This window comes from Pseudorca crassidens, chromosome 10 (assembly GCF_039906515.1).
Source record: "Pseudorca crassidens isolate mPseCra1 chromosome 10, mPseCra1.hap1, whole genome shotgun sequence".
Lineage (NCBI taxonomy): Eukaryota > Metazoa > Chordata > Mammalia > Artiodactyla > Delphinidae > Pseudorca > Pseudorca crassidens.
The window spans coordinates 50,461,009-50,483,159 of NC_090305.1; the positions used below are offsets into that span (position 1 = coordinate 50,461,009).

General features: G+C 40.9%; 1 long non-coding RNA gene across 2 annotated transcripts in view; it reads right to left on the bottom strand.

Annotated features, from left to right (window-relative positions):
* Positions 1-22,151, bottom strand: part of LOC137233068 (uncharacterized) — a 138,858-nt gene that overhangs the window by 49,353 nt on the left and 67,354 nt on the right. The window contains exon 2 of one of the 2 annotated variants that reach the window (XR_010947280.1): positions 18,514-18,689. The exons of the other annotated variant lie outside the window; for it this stretch is intronic. This is a non-coding gene — a long non-coding RNA (uncharacterized lncRNA). The remainder of the gene's footprint in view (positions 1-18,513; positions 18,690-22,151) is intronic. 2 annotated transcript variants of the gene reach the window in all.

The window sequence follows — 22,151 nt, forward strand, 5'->3', positions numbered from 1 at the left end:
TTATCAATTTACATTCCCACCAACAGTGCAAGATGTTGCCTTTTCTCCACACCCTCTCCAGCATTTATTGTTTCTAGATTTTTTAATGATCGCCATTCTGACTGGTGTGAGATGACATCTCATTGTAGTTTTGATTTGCATTTCTCTAATGATTAATGATGTTGAGCATTCTTTCATGTGTTTGTTGGCAATCTGTATATCTTCTTTGGAGAAATGTCTGTTTAGGTCGTCTGCCCATTCTTGGATTGGGTTTTTTGTTTTTTTGTTATTGAGCTGCATGAGCTGCTTTTAAATTTTGGAGATTACTCCTTTGTCAGTTGCTTCATTTGCAAATATTTTCTCCCATTCTGAGGGTTGTCTTCTGGTCTTGTTTATAGTTTCCTTTGCTGTGCAAAAGCTGTTAAGTTTCATTAGGTCCCATTTGTTTATTTTGGTTTTTATTTCCATTTCTCTGGGAGGTGGGTCAAAAAGGATCTTGCTGTGATTTATGTCATAGAGTGTTCTGCCTATGTTTTCCTCTAAGAGATTTATAGTGTCTGGCCTTACATTTAGCTCTTTAATCCATTTTGAGCTTATTTTTGTGTATGGTGTTAGGGAGTGATCTAATCTCATACTTTTACATGTACCTGTCCAGTTTCCCAGCACCACTTATTGAAGATGTTGTCTTTTCTCCACTGTATATTCTTGCCTCCTTAATCAAAGATAAGGTGACCACATGTGTGTGGGTTTACCTCTGGGCTTTCTATCCTGTTCCATTGATCTATATTTCTGGTTTGGGGCCAGTACCATACTGTCTTAATTACTGTAGATTTGTAGTATAGTCTGAAGTCAGGGAGCCTGATTCCTCCAGCTCCATTTTTTGTTCTCAAGATTGCTTTGGTTATTCGGGGTCTTTTGTGTTTCCAAACAAATTGTGAAATTTTTTGTGCTAGTTCTGTGAAAAATGCCAGTGGTAGTTTGATAGGGATTGCATTGAATCTGTAGATTGCTTTGGGTAGTAGAGTCATTTTCACAATGTTGATTCTTCCAATCCAAGAATATGGTATATCTCCCCATCTATTTATATCATCTTTAATTTCTTTCATCAGTGTCTTATAATTTTCTGCATACAGGTCTTTAGTCTCCTTAGGTAGGTTTATTCCTAGATATTTTATTCTTTTTGTTGCATTGGTAAATGGGAGTGTTTTCTTAATTTCACTTTCAGATTTTTCATCATTAGTGTATAAGAATGCCAGATATTTCTGGGCATTAATTTTGTATCCTGCTACTTTACCAAATTCATTGATTAGCTCTGGTAGTTTTCTGGTAGCATCTTTAGGATTCTCTATGTATAGTATCATGTCATCTTCAAACAGTGACAGCTTTACTTCTTCTTTTCCGATTTGGATTCCTTTTATTTCTTTTTCTTCTCTGATTGCTGTGGCTAAAACTTCCAAAACTATGTTGAATAAGAGTGGTGAGAGTGGGCAACCTTGTTTTGTTCCTGATCTTAGTGGAAATGCTTTCAGTTTTTCACCATTGAGGACGATGTTGGCTGTGGATTTCTCATATATGGCCTTTTTTATGTCGAGGAAAGTTCCCTCTATGCCTACTTTCTGCAGGGTTTTTTATCATAAATGGTGTTGAGTTTTGTCGAAAGCTTTCTCTGCCTCTATTGAGATGATCACATGGTTCTTCTCCTCAATTTGTTAATATGGTGTATCAAGTTGAATGATATGCATATATTGAAGAATTCTTGCATTCCTGGAATAAACCCCACTTGATCATGGTGTACGATCCTTTTAATGTGCTGTTGGATTCTGTTTGCTAGTATTTTGTTGAGGATTTTTGCATCTATGTTCATCAGTGATATTGACCTGTAGTTTTCTTTCTTTGTGACATCTCTGTCTGGTTTTGGTTTCAGGGTGATGGTGGCCTCATAGAATGAGTTTGGGAGTCTTCCTCCCTCTGCTATATTTTGGAAGAGTTTGAGAAGGATAGGTGTTAGCTCTTCTCTAAATGTTTGATAGAATTCGCCTGTGAAGCCATCTGGTCCTGGGCTTTTGTTTCTTGGAAGATTTTTAATCACAGTTTCCATTTCTGTGCTTGTGATTGGTCTGTTCATATTCTCTATTTCTTCCTGGTTCAGTCTGGGCAGGTTGTGCATTTCTAAGAAATTGTCCATTTCTTCCAGGCTGTCCATTTTATTGGCATAGAGTTGCTTGTAGTAATCTCTCATGATCCTTTGTATTTGTGCAGTGTCAGTTGTTACTTCTCCTTTTTCATTTCTAATTATATTGATTTGTGTCTTCTCCCTTTTTTTCTTGATGAGTCTGGCTAATGGTTTATCAATTTTATTTATGTTCTCAAAGATCCAGCTTTTAGTTTTATTGATCTTTGCTATTGTTTCCTTCATTTCTTTTTCATTTATTTCTGATCTGATCTTTATGATTTCTTTCCTTTTTCTAACTTTCGGGGTTTTTTGTTCTTCTTTCTCTAATTGCTTTAGGTGCAAGGTTAGGTTGTTTATTTGAGGTGTTTTCTGTTTCTTAAGTTAGGATTGTATTGCTATAAACTTCCCTCTTAGATCTGCTTTTGCTGCATCCCATAGGTTTGGGGTCATCATGTCTCCATTGCCATTTGTTTCTAGGTATTTTTTGATTTCCTCTTTGATTTCTTCAGTGATCACTTCATTATTAAGTAGTGTATTGTTTAGCCTCCATGTGTTTGTATTTTGTACAGATCTTTTCCTGTAATTGATATCTAGTCTCATAGCGTTGTGGTCGGAAAAGATACTTGATACAATTTCAATTTTCTTAAATTTACCAAAGCTTGATTTGTGACCCAAGATATGACCTATCCTGGAGAATGTTCCATGAGCACTTGAGAAAAATGTGTATTCTGTTGTTTTTGGATGGAATGTCCTATAAATATCAATTAGGTCCATCTTGTTTAATGTATCATTTAAAGCTTGTGTTTCCTTATTTATTTTCAGTTTGGATGATCTGTCCATTGGTGAAAGTGGGGTGTTAAAGTCACCTACTATCATTGTGTTACTGTCGATTTCCCCTTTAATGGCTGTTAGCATTTGTCTTATGTATTGAGGTGCTCCTATGTTGGGTGCATAAATATTTACAATTGTTATATCTTCTTCTTGGATAGATCCCTTGATCATTATGTAGTGTCCTTCTTTGTCTCTTTTAATAGTCTTTATTTTAAAGTCTATTTTCTCTGATATGAGAATTGCTACTCCAGCTTTCTTTTGGTTTCCATTTGCATGGAATATCTTTTTCCATCCGCTCACTTTCAGTCTGTATGTATCCCCAGGTCTGAAGTGGGTCTCTTGTAGACAGGATATATATGGGTCTTCTTTTTGTATCCATTCAGCCAGTCTGTGTCTTTTGGTGGGAGAATTTAATTCATTTACATTTCAGGTAATTATCGATATGTATCTTCCTATTCCCATTTACTTAATTGTTTTGGGTTAGGTATTGTAGGTCTTTTCCTTCTCTTGTGTTTCTTGCCTAGAGAAGTTCCAAGCATTTTTGTAAAGCTGGTTTGGTGGTGCTGAACTCTCTCAGCTTTTGCTTGTCTGTTAAGGTTTTAATTTCTCCATCAAATCTGAGTGACATCCTTGCTGGGTAGAGTAATCTTGGTTGTAGGTTTTTCTCCTTCATCACTTTAAATATGTCCTGCCACTCCCTTCTGACTTGCAGAGTTTCTGGTGAAATAACAGATGTTAACCTTATGGGGATTCCCTTGTGTGTTATTTGTTGTTTTTCCCTTGCTGCTTTTAATATGTTTTCTTTGTATTTAATTTTTGATAGTTTGATTAATATGTGTCTTGGCGTGTTTCTCCTTGGACTTATCCTGTATGGGACTCTCTGTGCTTCCAGGACTTGATTAACTATTTCCTTTCCCATATTAGGGAAGTTTTCAACTATAATCTCTTCAAATATTTTCTCAGTCCCTTTCTTTCTCTCTTCTTCTGGGACCCCTATAATTTGAATGTTGGTGCATTTAATGTTTTCCCAGAGGTCTCTGAGACTGTCCTCAATTCTTTTCATTCTTTTTTTTTTATTCTGCTCTGCAGTAGTTATTTCCATTATTTTATCTTCCAGGTCACTTATCCATTTCTCTGCCTCAGTTATTCTGCTATTGATCCCTTCTAGAGAACTTTTAGCTTCATTTATCGTGTTGTTCATCACTGTTTGTTTGCTCTTTAGTTCTTCTAGGTCCTTGTTAAACTTTTCTTGTATTTTCTCCATTGTATTTCCAGGATTTTGGATCATCTTTACTATCATTATTCTGAATTCTTTTTCAGGTAGACTGCCTATTTCCTCTTCATTTGTTAGGTCTGGTGGATTTTTCCTTACTCCTTCATCTGCTGTGTGTTTTCCTGTCTTCTCAATTTGCTTATCTTACTGTGTTTGGGGTCTCCTTTTTGCAGGCTGCAGGTTCACAGTTCCCATTGTTTCTGGTGTCTGTCCCCAGTGGCTAAGGTTGGTACAGTGGGTTGTGTAGGTTTCCTGGTGTAGGGGACTAGTGCCTGTGTTCTGGTGGATGAAGCTGGATCTTGTGTTTCTGGTGGGCAGGTCCACATCTGTTGGTGTGTTTTGGGGTGTCTGTGGCCTTATTATGATTTTAGGCAGCCTCTCTGCTAATGGGTGGGGTTTTGTTCCTGTCTTGCTAGTTGTTTGGCATAGGGTGTCCCGCAGTGTAGCTTGCTGGTCGTTGAGTGAAGCTGGGTCTTGGTGTTGAGATGGAGATCTCTGGGAGATTTTCGCCATTTGATATAACATGTAGCTGGGAGGTCTCTTGCAGACCAGTGTCCTGAATTTGGCTCTCCCACCTCATAGGTACAGCACTGACTCCTGGCTGGAGCACCAAGAGCCTTTCATCCACACAGCTCCTCAATTTGGGATGATTCATTGTCTATTCATGTATTCCACAGTTGCAAGGTACATCAAGTTGATTGTACAGATTTAATCCGCTGTTCCTGAGGCTGCTGGGAGAGATTTCCCTTTCTCTTCTTTGTTCGCACAGCTCCTGGGATTCAGCTTTGGATTTGGCCCCGCCTCTGTGTATAGGTCACCTGAGGGCGTCTGTTCTTCGCTCAGACAGGACGGGGTTAAAGGAGCAGCTGATTCGGGGACTCTGCTTCACTCAGGCCGTGGGGAGGGAGGGGTACGGGGCGAGCCTGCGGCAGCAGAGGCAGGCATGACATTGCACCAGCCTGAGGCATGCCATGCGTTCTCCCAGGGAAGTTGTCCCTAGATCTCAGGACCCTGGCAGTGGCGCGCTGCACAGGCTCCCGGGAGGGGAGGTGTGGATAGTGACCTGTGCTCGCACACAGGCTTCTTGGTGGTGGCAGCAATGGCCTTAGTGTCTCATGCCCGTCTCTGGGGTCCGCGCTGATAGCCACAGCTCGCGCCCGTCTCTGGAGCTCCTTTAAGCAGCGCTCTTAATCCCCTCTCCTCACGCACCAGGAAACAAAAGGGGAAGAAAAAGTGTCTTGCCTCTTCGATGGGTCCAGACTTTTTCCCGGACTCCCTCCCGGCTAGCCGTGGTGCACTAACCCTCTGCAGGCTGTGTTCACGCCGCCAGCCCCAGCCCTCTCCCTGCGCTCCGACGGAAGCCCGAGCCTCAGCTCCCAGCCCCGCCCGCCCCGGCGGGTGAGCAGACAAGCCTCTCAGGCTGGTGAGTGCCGGTCGGCACCGATCCTCTGTGCGGCAATCTCTTCACTTAGCCGTCCGCACCCCTGTTGCTGCGCTCTCCTCTGCGGCTCCAACGCTTCCCCCCTCCGCCACCCGCAGTCTCCCCCCATGAAGGGGATTTCTAGTGTGTGGAAACCTTTCCTCCTTCACAACTCCCTCCCACTGGTGCAGGTAGCGTCCCTATTCTTTTGTCTCTGTTTATTCATTTTTCTTTTGCCCTACCCAGGTACGTGGGGAGTTTCTTGCCTTTTGGGAGGTCTGAGGTCTTCTGCCAGCATTCAGTAGGTGTTCTGTAGGAGTTGTTCCACGTGTAGATGTATTTCTGATGTATCTGTAGGGAGGAAGGTGATCTCCGCGTCTTACTCTTCCGCCATCTTCCTCAACCCCACCATCTTTGGAATGTTTGTTTTCTTTGGAAATTGTCTATTCAGGTCCTCTGCTCATTTTTCCATTGGATTGTTTGTTTTTTGTATTGAGTTGTATGAATTCTTTACGTATTTTGAGTGTTAACCCCTGATCAGGTATAACATTTGCAAATATATTCTCCCACTCAGTAGGCTGCCTATTCATTTTTTTGATGATTTCCTTTGCTATGCAGAAGCTTTTTACTTTCATGTAGTCTGACTTATTTTTGCTTTTGTTGCCTTTTCTTTTGGAGTCAGATCCAAAAGTCATCACCGAGACCAATGTCAAGGAACTTATTGCCTATGTTTTTTTGTTTTATGGTTCCAGGTCTTACATTCAGGTCTTTAACCCATTTGGAGTTAATTTTTGTGTACGGTGTAAGATAGTAGTCTAGTTTCATTCTTTGGCATGTCACTATCAGTCTTTTCCAAAACCACTTATTAAATTCATTTACTGGTTCTTTATAGTTACAGTGAGATAAAAATAGTACCTACCCTTAGGCTTGTTATGAGAATCAAATGAGACAATGCAGGGAAGCATTTCACGCAGTCCTAGTATATGGCAAGTGCTTGATAAACAGGAGCAATGGTTTTCCTTATTGTCTCATTCATACTCTATTATCCTTTCCCTTCCACTCAGACAGAGTCACCATTTCCTGAGTATACATGTTAGCAAATGAAAGCAGTCGGCAGGATAACATTTGCCCACCCAGGAGGGAGAAACCAGATGGCCTAGGTTACATTTACAGACCCACATCAGGAAAAGCTGGGCTACTGTGGGTGAAATAGTTTGAAAATGCACTAAATCAGGAACCAGAGAACAGGCTTACTACCTACTGCCAGTTGTTGGGTTAACTGAGGGGGCATAGTTGGAAATCAGATCCAAACTGGACTCAATCTTGATTCCTAAGGCTTCTTAAAACTAATCTAGAAATAAGAGAACAACCCCTTCCTTTCTGGCAGGCCAATTCAAGTTCAGATCCACGACCCCAAAGTGCATCATCTGTAAATTCTCCTGGAAACATGTCTTTGAATAGAGCCTTCCCATCCTCTCCTGACCCATCCCCTACTTCTTTTTTTCATGGTTCAGAGTTCCACTGTGACCTGGGATGTAGAAACTAGAGACAATATCCCTGCTAACAACAACAAAAGCTGAATAAATTACAAAATCATAACTTTCCTTGTACTCTTCAGATTACTGAGGTTATAGGGCAAAAAAATAGCATGAAATCCAAGGAAAGAGAGGCTTCTCCAAGGAAATGTTGGAGAAGAGCTTTGGCTCACTTACAGCAGAAGATGAAATGAAGAACCTTGGTATCACCCATGCAGGTATAAAGAATTCAGCTAAAATTCTAAACAAATTGCTAAAGACTGAGTAAGGGCAATCATGACAGCATAGGACCTATGGGATACTGAGACATTTGAGGAATTTCCCCTTGCTCACAAGGTTTTCTCCATGGCTACTCCACCAAGTGCTCATGAGAAAGCCTAGAGAAGGTGAACAGCTGCTGCTGGAGAAAAGAAAAGAACCCCGTCTGTATCCTTCTACCCTACAAAATGTAATCCTTAAGATGTTAGAGGAGAGGCAGCAAACCCTGTCAGCTCAATGGCACAGGTGAAAATTCATTGCATCTAGGGAAGAAAGAAAATAAGAAGAAAACCCTTCATCCCTGGGGAAGAGCCGGAAATCATTTGGGGTCCAAGATCCTACACAAATAATATTAAAGGTCTTCTATTGTTGAGAGGGGGGCACAAGATTGGCAAAGATACCAGCCAGTGTGACTGGCATGGGCAGGAGGTGCAGGATCTCTGACGATGCCCCCCATACAAGGCTCAGATACCCAGGATCACTGGGGCCGAGGCTAGAGCAGAAGAGTAGGGGCCACTCCTGCCCCCACCCAGAGCCAGCAGGCACTGAGGGACTGTCTCAGAGAGAGACCTCGCTATGGAGCAGGATGCCAGGGAAGGCTGAAAGCTGGGAGGGTGGGCAGGCACAAGGCATTAAGAAAAACCTTCCAATCTCTTCACCACCACCCCAAACATAAGACAATGCTAGAGCAATTTGAAGCCAGTGGTGTACAGAAGGTGACCATAGCAATGAAAAAACCCAGACTCAGCTCAAGTCTGATAGATTCAACTCCCACATTAATGGCCAAGCACCCAAAAATGGCCTATTTGCAGGAATAAATAACATTACTTCAGTCCCTTTTGTCCTACTCACAATGTCTGTAATTCAATAAAAAGTGATGAGATATACAAAAAATTAAGAAAAACCAAGAAACAAAGCAATTAGCAGAAACAAACCTAGACATGACCCAGTTGTTGGAACTATCAGGTTGGGAATTTAAAATAACTATCATATATATGTTAAAATTTCCAGTGAGAAAGAGGGACAGCATTCATAAATAGACAGGGAATTTCAGTAGAGGAATAGAAACTGTAAGGAAGAGTCAAAGGGAAATGCTAGAAATAAAATCATGAAAAGAGAGATGAAGAATGCCTTTGATAGGCTCAGTAGCAGGTATGATAGAGCCAAGAAAATAAACAGTGAACAAGAAAAGAGAGCAACAGAAATTACCAAAACTGAAACACAAAAGAGGAAAAAGAGTGAGGAAAAAAGAACAGTACATTTGAGAACTGTGAGACAAGGTCAAACATTCTAACATACAAGTAATTAGTACGAAGAAGAAGAGAGCTCAAGACAAAAAAAAAAAAGTTGAAAAGATAGTAGACACATTTTTTTAAAAAAATAATGAAAGTTATAAACCACAGATCCAAGGATATCAAAGAACCGCAAGCTGGATCACCACCCCCCACTCATACACACAGACTATAGTCTGTATGATTCCATTTATACAACATGAAAAGAGCAAAGACATTGAGATAGAAAATAAATCAGTGATTTCTTGAGGGCTGGGAATGTGGAGAGTGTTATTTGACTTAGTTACAGTTTGGAAGAACAATGAAAATATCCCTTATAAACATATGTGTACATTTTTTTTCTGTTTATGGGGGCTATGAGTTATAAGCCAAGAGTGCATTTTGCTTTATAAGAAAGTGCCTACATGTGGCATGAGGGAATTTTGGGGGTGATGGACATATGCTGTACATTGACAGTGATTGCAGTTACATGACTGTGTTTGTCAAAACTTCTAGGACTTCCCTGGTGGCACAGTGGTTAAGAATCCACCTGCAAATGCAGGGGACACGGGTTCGAGCTCTGGTTGGGGAAGACCCCACATGCTGCAGAGCAACTAAGCCCATGCGCCACAACTACTGAGCCTGCACTCTAGAGCCTGCAAGCCACAACCGCTAAGCCCACACGCCACAACTACTGAAGCCCATGCGCCTAGAGCCTGTGCTCTGCAATAAGAGAAGCCACCACAATGAGAAGCCCACGCACCGCAGCGAAGAGAAAGCCCGCACACAGCAATGAAGAGAAAGCCCGTGCACAGCAACACAGCCAAACATAAATAAAATAAAATAAATAAATAAATAAACTTCTAGAAATATACATTTAAAAGGATGAATTTTACTTTATATAAATAATACCTGACTTTAAAAAAAACTTAAACTTAGATGACCATGCTAGGTCAGTCCACCATCTCCAAAAAATTAATCTTCAGTTTGAACTCCATACTCCTATGTTACTCAGTGGGTTAGATATAAAAATTGGCCCAAGACAACACCAGATTTAATGATCTCACTTCCTTATGATGGAGATGGAGACAGACCACTCTTCATGATGGAATAACAATATAGTATCAACAAGCTCTGAATAGTGGGGATCGAATGAGATGTTGGGTCTTAAAATCTGGTCTTAGATGATGAGCCCCCACGAGACAAAAGTTGGACAAAACCAACTGCATCAAAATTTTGCCTGTGTTGGCCCTTTTGAGCACACTTTATAAAATCATAAAATGGGGCTTCCCTGGTGGCGCAGTGGTTGAGAGTCCGCCTGCTGGTGAAGGGGACACAGGTTCGTGCCCCAGTCCGGGAAGATCCCACATGCCACGGTGCGGCTAGGTCCGTGAGCCATGGCTGCTGAGCCTGCACATCCGTAGCCTGTGTTCCGCAATGGGAGAGGCCACAACAGTGAGAGGCCTGCGAATCTCCAAAAAAAAAAAAAAAAAAAAAAACCATAAAATGCATTAATGGAAATGGCTGGTTTCATAGGGTATCCCCCAGCAATAAAACTTCAATTTATGTTATTGGAACATTTTTCTCATAGTTGGTTTCTTCACACCAGTCTAGGCAGGAAATCCCTTGCGGTAAGAGTTCTAAATTTACATTAGGTCAGAAAGTTTGGTGATTTATTCGCTGGAGAATTTCTGAACTGAGGCTTCCTTATTATGCAATAATATTTTATTTTGTCTCATTTCTATAAGTAAGCTTCTTTCAAAGTTCTATGTATCTTATATTTATTTTTCTTATTAGTCTTCAAAATGCCTGCTTCAAATTAGGGGGGGGAAATGGATACATCACCATTTACCACATGTAAAAGTTAAACCAGTAAGAAGTGTTGGTTCTCAATTGTTTCTCAAACCCAATTAAAGAAAATGACTCCATTTAGAAGAAAAGATGATGGAGGCTTGAATTTTGTTGAAAACCCTCTAGTAAAGGTCAGCATCCAGATAGGAGTCAACAGAGCACAACCCTTTCTCACCAGAAGCCATTTGTCTGTGAACAGCTTCATTATTTTTATCTTCTGAAAAGAACTTGGCCATCACATTTATATCAAATACCAGGAGGCTGTCCTTTGGTTTTGAAAGGTGTCTGAGTCACTTAAGAATCACAGAATTTTGTGCTTGAGGTAGACTCTCTTTGGTGTTGAAAGATGTCTGAGTCACTTAGGATATGTAGAAGGATGGCTCCCTCCCAGCTCGGGGGTTATCTAACATCTGAGCAGCCCAAAGTTCATGTTGGCTGTTTGCATTAATCACCGTAATTTGACTAACAAGCTTGAAGTGACAGCTCAACCTCAGGATGGCATTAAGGCCACAAACTGAACAAAGACAAGAAGAAAAAGGGAGAGTGGTAAGGCAGAAATCCCCTGTTGCCTTCCATGGTAGCTGTGAATTTCCAAAGTGTCAGTAAAGACATCAGCAATTCAAGCCAAAGGGGATCATGAAGGGATGCCCAGATGGGAGGGCGGCCAGACCAGCTTCCTGCTCTCCTAGGCATGTTTTCTTCTTTCTACAGATCTTAGCCAGCTTCCCTCTGACTTTGGCTGTGGCTCTGGGTGTGGTACCACCATGCCTGGACTTCAGAGTATCTTGGCCTCCTTTGCTGTGTTGATCAAAAATTCAACCTGGGCACTTTTGACTTCAAATAGTCAGATTTTGTCATTTTCTGTTCAAAAAATGTAATCCTTCTACTTCCGAAGACTAGGTAAGGATAGACTTTTTTAGGACTTTGGCAAAATAAGAATGAACAATTACTTTACAAGGAAACTGAAGTAGAGCTGCCCCCTCACCACCAGCACCTCCTGTGCACATTCATCCAAAGGCATAAAAGACATGACCTCTCTGAGCACAGATGACTGATTTCTTAAGGACCTAAAGTCAAGCAATTGATGACCCTGCTTCCTAGGCAGAACTCTTAACTCGCCCATCGTTTTCAACTCAATCTTGTCTCTTGCATTCTGTTTGAAGTACACTATCTGGCCAAGTATTACAGCTATACTTTTAATAAAGCTCTCTACTTCTTTATAGTAAGCAACTCAACCTACTGGTTGAGTCACCACACACCTCTCTGCAATTAAGTACTTTTCCAAAACTTCTCTTCCATTTCCTGAACTGAGTTCTACATAATACTACTTTCTGAGAATCCTTTTTCAGTGAACTTAAACAAGAAGCAAGTCTCCTCCGAACCTCTAGTATGTTTGTGCATCTTGAGAATCTCCACAAGCAAATGTGCATGGTTTCCCAAACTTATTTGACAAAAGAGCCCTTTTAATGCTCTCACTCACAACACCTGTTGTTCCATATAACACAGTGTGGGAATTTCTGTCAACCTCATAAATTAATTTCCCTTCCCGGTAACAGTAGATGCTACTTCTTGTTTGAAAAACCTAACACCATATTTCACATTCTCTGGTCAGAATCTGACCTCCAGCTCTGAGATTATTTGCTGAAAAGGCAACACTGACACAGCCTGAGTCCAATTCCTCTTGCCTAAGTTTGCCATCACCTGAATTTCCCCAGGTGCTAAAAAAGATTCCTCTCTTTACAGAACAGTGGACTTTCAGAATTGGATTCATTACAGTTATACTTTATGATTACTTCACACATATAACACCAAGAAGAGGGCCCTCTCACATTCCTCCACATTCATTCATAGTCCAGGACGTACTATGTTATTTCCCCCACCCCAGCCCCCACCCAGAGTCAGCTTGCTTCCTTCCGCTTCACCTTAATCCACTATAATTTTTAAATCTGTGCCTTAGAGAGTAGCCATAACACACACTTCATGAATGATTCTGGACGTTTAATAAGAGAGAAATAGATATGACCATGTGTTTCTTTCAAGCCATGGTAGGTCTTCTTGTTCACAAATCAAAGCCTGATGCAAAAGAAAAACAGGTTCTCTTCACAATTATAAATCTGCCTGATTATATCCTAACATTTGATTTCTGAAAATAAGGAAATACAGTGACCATACTCCTCTTTCAATTGTTATTGAACTTTATTTCAGGTTTTTTAAAGCACAAATGAAGCAGATTTGGAGAAATATTTGTTTTGATTAAGTCAGAAGATTTTATACATAGTTTGCCCCCCCTTTTTTTCTTAAAGTGTGGGTTCTTAGCATTTGGAAGAAAACAAAGATCGCTGAGGGTGGGAAGAGATGTCTCATGTTTTCATAGAGATTTCAAAGCTTGAGTCATCCTTGTCATTTTCAGACCCAACTGCCCAAAGCTGACTCAAAAGGGTGGGGTAAAGTGGGGTTAAGCTGAGTTTTGAAATCAATCCAACAACCTGTGACATCACCATGGAGGCCACTTCATTCATTGCTACCTCATACATCTGGTGCCTTCCCATGGCTCCCCAGATAAAAATAAGTTAGACTCTGTTCATTTCCCAAGAATGTCCTCGCCTCTTAGAGATAATGTGGTGACTAGCAGAACAACTCCAAATATTTTAGACTTGTATAGGTTAAGCCTCAAATATTCTGAAGTTCCCAGCACAAACAATCCCTGACTTATGATGGCTTGACTTATGATTTTTCAACTTTACAAAGATGTGAGAGTGACACTCATTCAGTAGAAACTGTAGTTTGAATTTGAATTGTGATCTTTTCCCAAGCTAGAGATATGAGATAGGACACTCCTGCGATGCAGGGCAGCCACAGCCCCCAGGCAGCTATGTGATAAGGCAAACAATCAACACACTTACAACCGTTTTGTACCCAGACAACCATTCTGTTTTTCACTTTCAGTATAGTAATCAATAAATTGCATGAGATATTCAACACTTTATTATAAAATGGGCTTTGTGATAGATGACTTTGCCCAACTGTAGGCTTATGCAAGTGTTCTGAGCACATTTAAGGTGGGCAAGGCTAAGCTACGATGGTTGGGTGTATTAAATGCATTTTTGACTCAGAATATTTTCAGCTTATAATGGGTTTAACAGGACATAACCCCATCATAAGTCAAGAAAGTTCTGTATAGAACAGTAGTCACCTTATTAAAAGATTGACCATTCTTTATTCTTAGACCTCTTAGAGTCATTGTGAGGAATAAGTGAGCTAGTATACTTACTAAGCACAGAGGAAGTGCTCCTACTCACCGAATGTAAGTAATAAATGTCAGCTGTCACTACTATTTTTTTCCATGATTGTTCATAGCAGCTTTATTTGTAACATTCAAAAACTAGAAGAAATCCAAATATCCATCAATGGGAGAATGGACAAATTGTGGCATATCCATACAATGGAACACCAGTCAGCAACAGAAAGGAATGAAGTACTGACACACGCAACACATGGATGAATCGCAATATAATGATGTTGAATGAAAGAAGCCAGACAAAATAAAGAGGGCACACAGCATGATTCCATGTACATAAAATTCTAGAAAATGCAAACTAACCTATAGTGACAGGAGGCAGTTTGGTGGCCTGCAGTGGGGGAGGGAGTAGAGGGAGGGATGACAAGCGGGCAGGAGGGAACATTTTGTCGTGATGAGTGTACTCACTCCTGATTGTGCTGATGGCTTCATGTGTGTGTACAGATGTCAAAACCTTAATTTTGTGCTCACTACTACTACTATTACTACTTCTAGTACCTCTTCTACTACTGCTGCTATCAGTGTTTCATTCAGTCTCAGAGTATTTCCTTGAAAATTACACTTCAGGATAAGCAAAGTGTTTTAGATCCTTGTTTCTCAAAGTGTGGTCCATGTGGTCTGCAGACCAGCAGCAACAGCAGCAGGGAGCCTGTTAGAAATGCAGATTCTCAGGCCCCTCCCAGACCTACACAATTTCAGCAAGACTGACAGTTGATTCTGATGCACATTGATGTTTGAGAAGCACTCAACAAACAGAATATTTTGGTCCATGGGATTTGTCACATACGCCACATCTTTTCAAAGATTTCAACCTAGAATCTAACAAGAAAAACTTGCTCTTTTCAATTGTTAGGGACAAACCAGAGACAACAAAGTTCTGCTTCATGTTCTGTATTCTCAGGACACTAAGAAAGGAGAACTCAGAGAAGGAAGGCACAAGTGCCACCAGTGCCTTCTACCTATTGGACATTTCATCTTGTGTATTTCTTCTGCACCTCATATGTCATGTTCAAAGCCAAACTTAAGGGCTCTGTCTTAAATTGGATTCCCCAGACGCAGACACTGAGATAAGGATTCCTGTTGGAGTTATTTATTGAGAAGGGTTCTCAGAAAAGTCTAGTGGGGGAGAGGAGAATCTGGACCAGGAAGAGAGGGAAGCTAAGCAAGGAAGCAATGTCAAGAAAGAGAATGGGTAAATTTGTTTCAATCCCTCAGGGGACTCTGAAGACAGTGGTAACTCCTTGCAACGCAAGGTGTGGTCCACGGACCAGCAGAATCAGTCACTAGTACCATGTTAGAAATGCAGAATCTCAGACCCCACACCAGCCCTACTGAATCAGAATCTGCATTTCACAAGGTCTCTCAAGTGATTCATAAGCAAACTAAAATTTAAGAAACACGGATGTAGGTCATACATCAAAGTTCTCCCAATTAGATACAAGGATGGAGAAATACCTGTTTCCCTGCTATAACAGCCTTTGGGTAAGGGCTGGTCTTGGGCTCCTTAATCCTCTTAGTAATTTCCCAGCTGTTTCCTCTTTCTGTAAATGCAGATGAAGGCGTTTCAGCAGGCTGAGGTTGGCTGCTGGCAAAGAGATACAGGTTCGGGCTGCTCCCAAGTGTTGGCTGAGAGTGAAAATCCACCAGGAGCTGGTAAAGAAGTCCCGGGGGTTGTGGGCAGAGAAGTAGCCACGCCACCTCAGCCTTCATTTACCTGCTCCCTCTGTCTGCCCTTTCTCTTGTCTTCTTAGTGCATTAATGGAGAACCATACGCAGAACTCTGAGGTCAATTTCCCTCACTTGTCAAGACTAAGTAGGTATCCCATGCTCTCAGGTCCACCTCTGCAAAGGTTCTCAGATCTGTTCTTCATTCTCCATCGCCTTGCCATAGTCCAAGTTCAGAGTCGTACCATTCCTTACTCCTGGCTCCCCACTCTCAGCTCACAATCCAAGCCCTGTCTGCACCTGTATGCATCATTCCAGGTACTACAGGAAAATCTCTGCTCCTCCACACCTCTTCTAATCCTTCCAGGCAGAAATGGCCATCTGCCTTCTTTTCCCACAGCAGCAGTTCTATTCAGTTTTTGAGGGAGACATTTGTCTGTTTATGGTAGCGTTAGTCATTTATGGACCCATCTATACAGATAGACTCTGAGCCACTTGAAGATAAAGATTCTTTGCACCTCCTGTGCTTAGCACATATTAGATACTCGACAAATATTTATTAAATAAGGAAATCATCGACTCTAAGGTACTTTTCAAGTACTTTAGCATATGCAGAGGTGTAATAAATTTACACGCAAGGATGAAAACACTAGACTAAATGAAAAAAGAGAAGGGTAAGAGAAATTATACACGAACCTTCCATGCTTTCCAATGATGAAAACTCATTCATTCACTACTTGGCAGATTCTCTTAGCTGCTTTGGAAGAATTTATTTGGAATCTTGAGCGCAAATAATCCCCTCAAGAATTAGTCACACACATTTGATAAAACACAAAACAGCTAAGGCCAATCACCATTTCTTATTTCAGCTATTAATCACCAATGTTCATATTCACTACAGACTTGAAACTGTATTTCTCAAATACAAGCATTGAGAAGAGATGCTATTTGCTTTTACTAGTATTGCAGAACAAGTGCAACATTTGTAACTTAAGTAATTAGCATCTGGTCTGTTCTTTCTAAAATGTATCTCCCTCTCTACAGCTAGTTCTCTCTGTCTCTCTCTTTGTTTCTCTCTCTGTCTTTCTCTCTCTTTCTCTGGTTTAATTAATGCTAATTCATACTGCCCTACAAGAATTTGCAAGCTGTACTGAGAAATAATGCAGTGTTAGTTTTGTAATTTAGTGCACAGAGCACATTTGTGCAAAAGCTCTGTAAACTGGGCCCATGGTCAAAGGAGCAATTAGCACTTTGTTAGTATGCAATGATGTACTAATCTGTGCAGTCCCCAAAAGCAGTTGTCTGTTCCATTTTGCCCTCATGTGCAAATTCTTTCCAGTGTATATAGCACTGCTCCAAAAATAATACACTGCATGCCTACTGCTATAAATTGGGTTCACGATGATGAAGAAATATCAATTGCAAAATATTTGTTGGGGAGAAATACACATGAGTACAATTTCCAGCAACACAGGGAAGAGGGTCCAACAGACTTTAAGGGGAGCTCGTGTTCTTATTCTTCCCTCAGATTTCCTAGCAGAGTTGTCTTCATCTTTGGAGAAAGACTAGGGGAAGGACACTTGATGGAAAAATAAAACCTCACACCAGAATAGTTAACCCAAAATCACACTGATACCAATTTCACTAACACTGTAGACTGATTTGCATTTAAACAGACACCATCCGTTCCTTTATTTAAATAGCACATAGGAACCATGTAACAATTTGTGCGTTCTTTGGACTTCTCAAATTCTTAGTGAAGAACATGACCGGGTCAGGTTCATGATAAAAGTAAAATTTTGTCTCACATTTTTACAGTGATTTGCAGATACATGGGCTCATTGAGTCTCACCACACATCTGTGTGTCGGTAGACACACAATTACCACTTTGCTGATGTGCAAATGTGTGTTCAGAGATGTTGGGTGATTTGTCTGAAGGCACACAGAAGGCACTACTTTGTAGTGATTCAAAACATGGGCTCTGAGGCCACATTGCCTGCAGGCAAATTTTCACTCTGCTTCTGTATGCCCATGTGGTCTTGGCTTTACCTTTCTGTGTTCCATTTTTCCCATTTAGAAAAGGGGAATGATAATTATGGTACCTGTCACAGGGGGTTATTGTGAGGATTATATGTAAAGCACTTAGAACCGTGCCTGATTACAAATAGTGCTATATAAGTGTTAGCTGCTGCTGCTGTTATTATTGTTTAGCATATGTGAGTGCCCAAGATAGGGTTTATTCTCAGATGTGGTGAACCTTCAAGGGATTCAAAGGTACCTAGTTAATCTCTCCTTCTCAAGGATCAATTTCTCAGGTTATATTTTGTACAATATATCAAACATTTTTGAAGATAAAAGAGAACTGAAGGGAAAATTAATGCTATTAACTTGAGGAAAAGCTATTGTATGGAGGATAGTGACTATTGCCATCAAAGAAGAATATAGCAAACTGGTAATAAGCTGAAGCATGATTTTGATTTGATATGGAGAACTAGTCTTGATAGAAGAGAGAAGGGGTTCTTAAGGCAGATCACAGAAATAACCACAATCCAGCACCTTTCCTGGTATCAGTGTCCCTTGTGAGGTAACTTTGCAACTCCTGTTATCAAGAGGTGGAGACTATTTCCCTTCTAGTGACTCTAGGGTGGCCTTGTGACTTTCTGTGGCAAATAAAAAGTACAGTCACACACACCCCCGCCCCCTTTATTTGCTGGGAATATGCTCCAAGACCCAAGTGGAAGCCTGAAACCACAGATAGTACTGAGCCCTACATACACTATGTTTTTTTCCCATACATACACACCTATGGCAAAGTTTAACTTACAAATTAGGCACAGTAAGAGACTAACAACAATAACTAGTAATAAAATAGAACAATTATAACAACATACTGTAAAAAGTCATGTGAATGTGGTCTCTCTCTTTCTCTCTCAAAATATCTTATTGTACCATACTCACCCTTCTTGTGATGATGTGAGATGATAAAATGCCCACATGATGAGATGGAGAAGGTAGATGACATAGGTGTTGTGACGTAGCTATAGGCTACTATTCACCTTCTGATGATACATCAGAAGGAGGACCATCTGCTTCCTGGATCATGGAGGCATGACCATGTTGATGGTTGGGGATCCCTGGAAGGATGGAGTGGGACGGTGTGAGCTTTAATCATGTTACTCAAAATGGTGTGTGATTTAAACTTATGAATTGTTTATTTCTGGAATTTTCCAGTAAATATTTTTGGACCACAGTGGGTAAATGAAAGTGAAACCATGGATAAGGGGGTCTACTGTGATGGCAGTGACGATGTGCCAGTTCTGAGACCAGGCCACGACACACTTTACAACTTCTGCCCTTGCTCTTGGAAAGCTGCCCAGTTGGGCTAAGCTAGCCCATTGGAGGGTGGGAGAGGCCATCTCCCTTACCCAGGGGCATCCAGCACACTCAGGAGGCAGCCATCTCACTCACTGGCACCTGAGTCCAGAAGAATTACCCAGCTGAGCCCAGGCCAAACTGCTAACCCATAGAAATATTAACTAAATCAATATTATTATTTCAAGCTGCCAGGCTTGGGGTGGTCTGTTGCGCATGAAGCTGATTGACCCTGGGAGACCATGGCACCTCTGCCCTTAAAAATCCTGGAAGACAGTATAGGTACCTCCCATTGGGAACTATTTAGAAAAAAACTATATGGGATAAAAGGATGAAATAGGAGACTTTAGAGATTTTGTTCCAACACATGTCTTTCTGAGTTTGTTAAATGGGATTTAAGCTCCAACTAAAGGATTATTTTCTGCTCATAAGCAAACAGCATAATCTTTTAATCATTCAAGAAACCTTACTGAGCCCCTACTATGTGCTCAATGCTAAGAGAATGAAGTGATTTCTTCCCCAGCAAAAATAAAAAATTGTGACAAGTGTAATTTTGACTACATTTGGTTCATTAGATGATATTCAAAATCATGTTTTTAAAAATTAATAGATTACATTTCCATAGTAGTCAGGGCAGCTTAATGACAACATTACATAAAAAAACAAATGAGTTAAAAACATGTTTTAAGAGCACATACAAGTCATTTATGTATCGTAAGTGTAATAATACCTACTTGCAAACAGTTGAAAATCTAGAATCAGGCATTTAAGCAGAGGTCAGGCCATCATTTGATCTTCCCCAATACAATTTGGTAGAGCAGGTCTGTGCCCTCACACTCAACTTTTGCCAAAAAATGTATGTACCAATCAACATATTCTGTCACACGAATCTGACACATGAAGTCTGGGCAACCTCATTCTCTTTCTTCTCTCTGACATTTCGTAACATATTGGTAATTTTATTACAATCCTCATTCTCAAGAAGTTCTTCCTCCTTTACGCTTGTCCTCCCTATACCTGTCAGCTGTGGTGGGGCTACTGCCCTCTTGCCTCTGCTCTCGAAAATGATACCCTTTCCAGCATGACCCCGCACTGGTTCAGGGACCAAGCTTCTCGCATTGGAGCAGAGGACAGCGTGAAGCCCTCAGGTTTCTCCCCATTGGTTCCCCGTGGGCAGCGTGGGGTCTTTCATGGTTGCAGGACACTTTCTGAGACTTTCTAATTTCCTGGAGCAGACCACATAATTTATCCTTCTCTTATTCATTCATTCATTCATTCCTTTGTTCATTCACTCAACAAATGACTTATCCAGGCAATACGCTAGGCATAGAAAATACAAATGTGAGCCAAATATTAACTTGACCCCTGTCCTCATGGAGCTCAGAGTCCAAGTGAGAGAGACAGGTCTTTGTCAGATAATCACAAAAACAAATGTAAGATTTCCCCCATGATTAGTGCCACCTGGTATATGAGTACTTTATAAAGCTGACGTCAGAAAGAGCTTTCGTGAGTAAAGTTCACTTGAGTGAAATGTGAAGCCTGTGTAGACATCAACCGGGAGGAATAAGAGGTAAAGTGGAACAGGCAGTGGAACCTGCAAGTGCAAAGGCCCCGTGGCAGGCAGAGGCACAGAGAGGACGTGGGAGGAAGGGAAATCAACATGAGGTCAGGTTGAAAATGTGGATGGGATGAAGGACCACACTGGGCAGGCCTTGGTGAGTTTACCTTGATCCCAAATGCAGAGGAAATCAACAAAGGACTTAGCAAGGTATTGACATGGGCAGTGTGGCATTTTTTTAAAATTTTGTTTTGTTTTTCTTTTTAATTTTATTGAAGTATAGTTGATTTGCAATATTGTGTTAATTTCTTCTGTACAGCAAAGTGACTCAGCTATACATATATTTTTTTCATATTTCTGCCATTATGATTTATCACAGGATATTGAATAGTTCTCTGTGCTATACAGTAGGACCTTGTTGTTTATCCATTCTGTATATAATAGTTTGCATGTGCTAACCCCAAACTCCCTATCCATACCTCCCCCACCCCTCCCCCTTGGCAACCACAGTCTGTTCTCTATGTCTGTGAGTCTGTTTTTGTTTCATAGATATGTTGATTTGCATAGTATTTTAGATTCCAGTGTGGCATATTGTAAAGATCACTTTAGCTGCAGTGGAGGTAAGACTGCACTGACCTTCTGTTCCATAAGCTATATCCCAAAAAAGACAACTCCAGGCCACAGCTGAGTCTTTAGACCAAGGAATGAGAAGGAGGGGCAGATGGAAGACGGGCTAAGGAGACAAAAGCCAGGGTTGGACTAGAAAAGAGAGTACTCAGTACTCTGCCTGCCAGAACCCCCATCAGTACATTCTGGCTGGTTTGTTGAAATGTAGATTTCAAGGCCCTCTTCCACAACTTCTGAGTTGGCATCTCATGAATCTGCCTCGCTCTTCTGAGCCATCCAAGACTAAAAATTATACTGTGAAAGGCAGAAAAGTAAGTTGGAAAAGGAGGCTGAAACTAGTCAGAATCCCATCAACTCCTCAGCATGAGCCCTGAGCAAAGAGAAAGAGGAAAGAACGCATCTAATGAAAGAGCACAGAAGCGATTTCTCCTGCAGGCTGAGCCAGGGCGTGTCCCTGTGCCCGGAGCTCATCTGGACCACGCAGCCAGAGACCTTCCAGCAATGAATATTTAATTCCAAGCTGCACTTCTGTGTTGCTGTCTAGTCTCCAGACTCGTTTTGATAGCAGGCATTTTACCTTCATTTCTCTCTGATCGCTCATAATACTTTAAATCAAGTGTTGGTAAACCCTTGTGCCAAATCCAGCCATCCCTTGATTTCATATGGCCCAGAAGCTAAAAAATCATAAGATTATTGTGTAACATAATAATATCATATGGAATTCAAATTTAGTGTCCACAGATGAAGTGTTATTGGAACACAGAACCACGAGTATTCATTTATTTATTATCCATGGCTGATTTTGCTCCACATACACTCCAACCAAGGCAATGCTGAATAGCTGTGATAGAGACCATATGGCCCACAAAACCCTAAAATACTTACTTTTTTTTTTAAAGAAAACGTTTCTGACTCATGCCTTCAGTTAACCTCTTAGCCTATTTTGTCAAATTACTAATAAATTACCAAGCTCTTGTAGGCAAATAATTAACCTGTAATGCAAATAATTGCCCCATAATTTAAATCCATCATAAGCTTG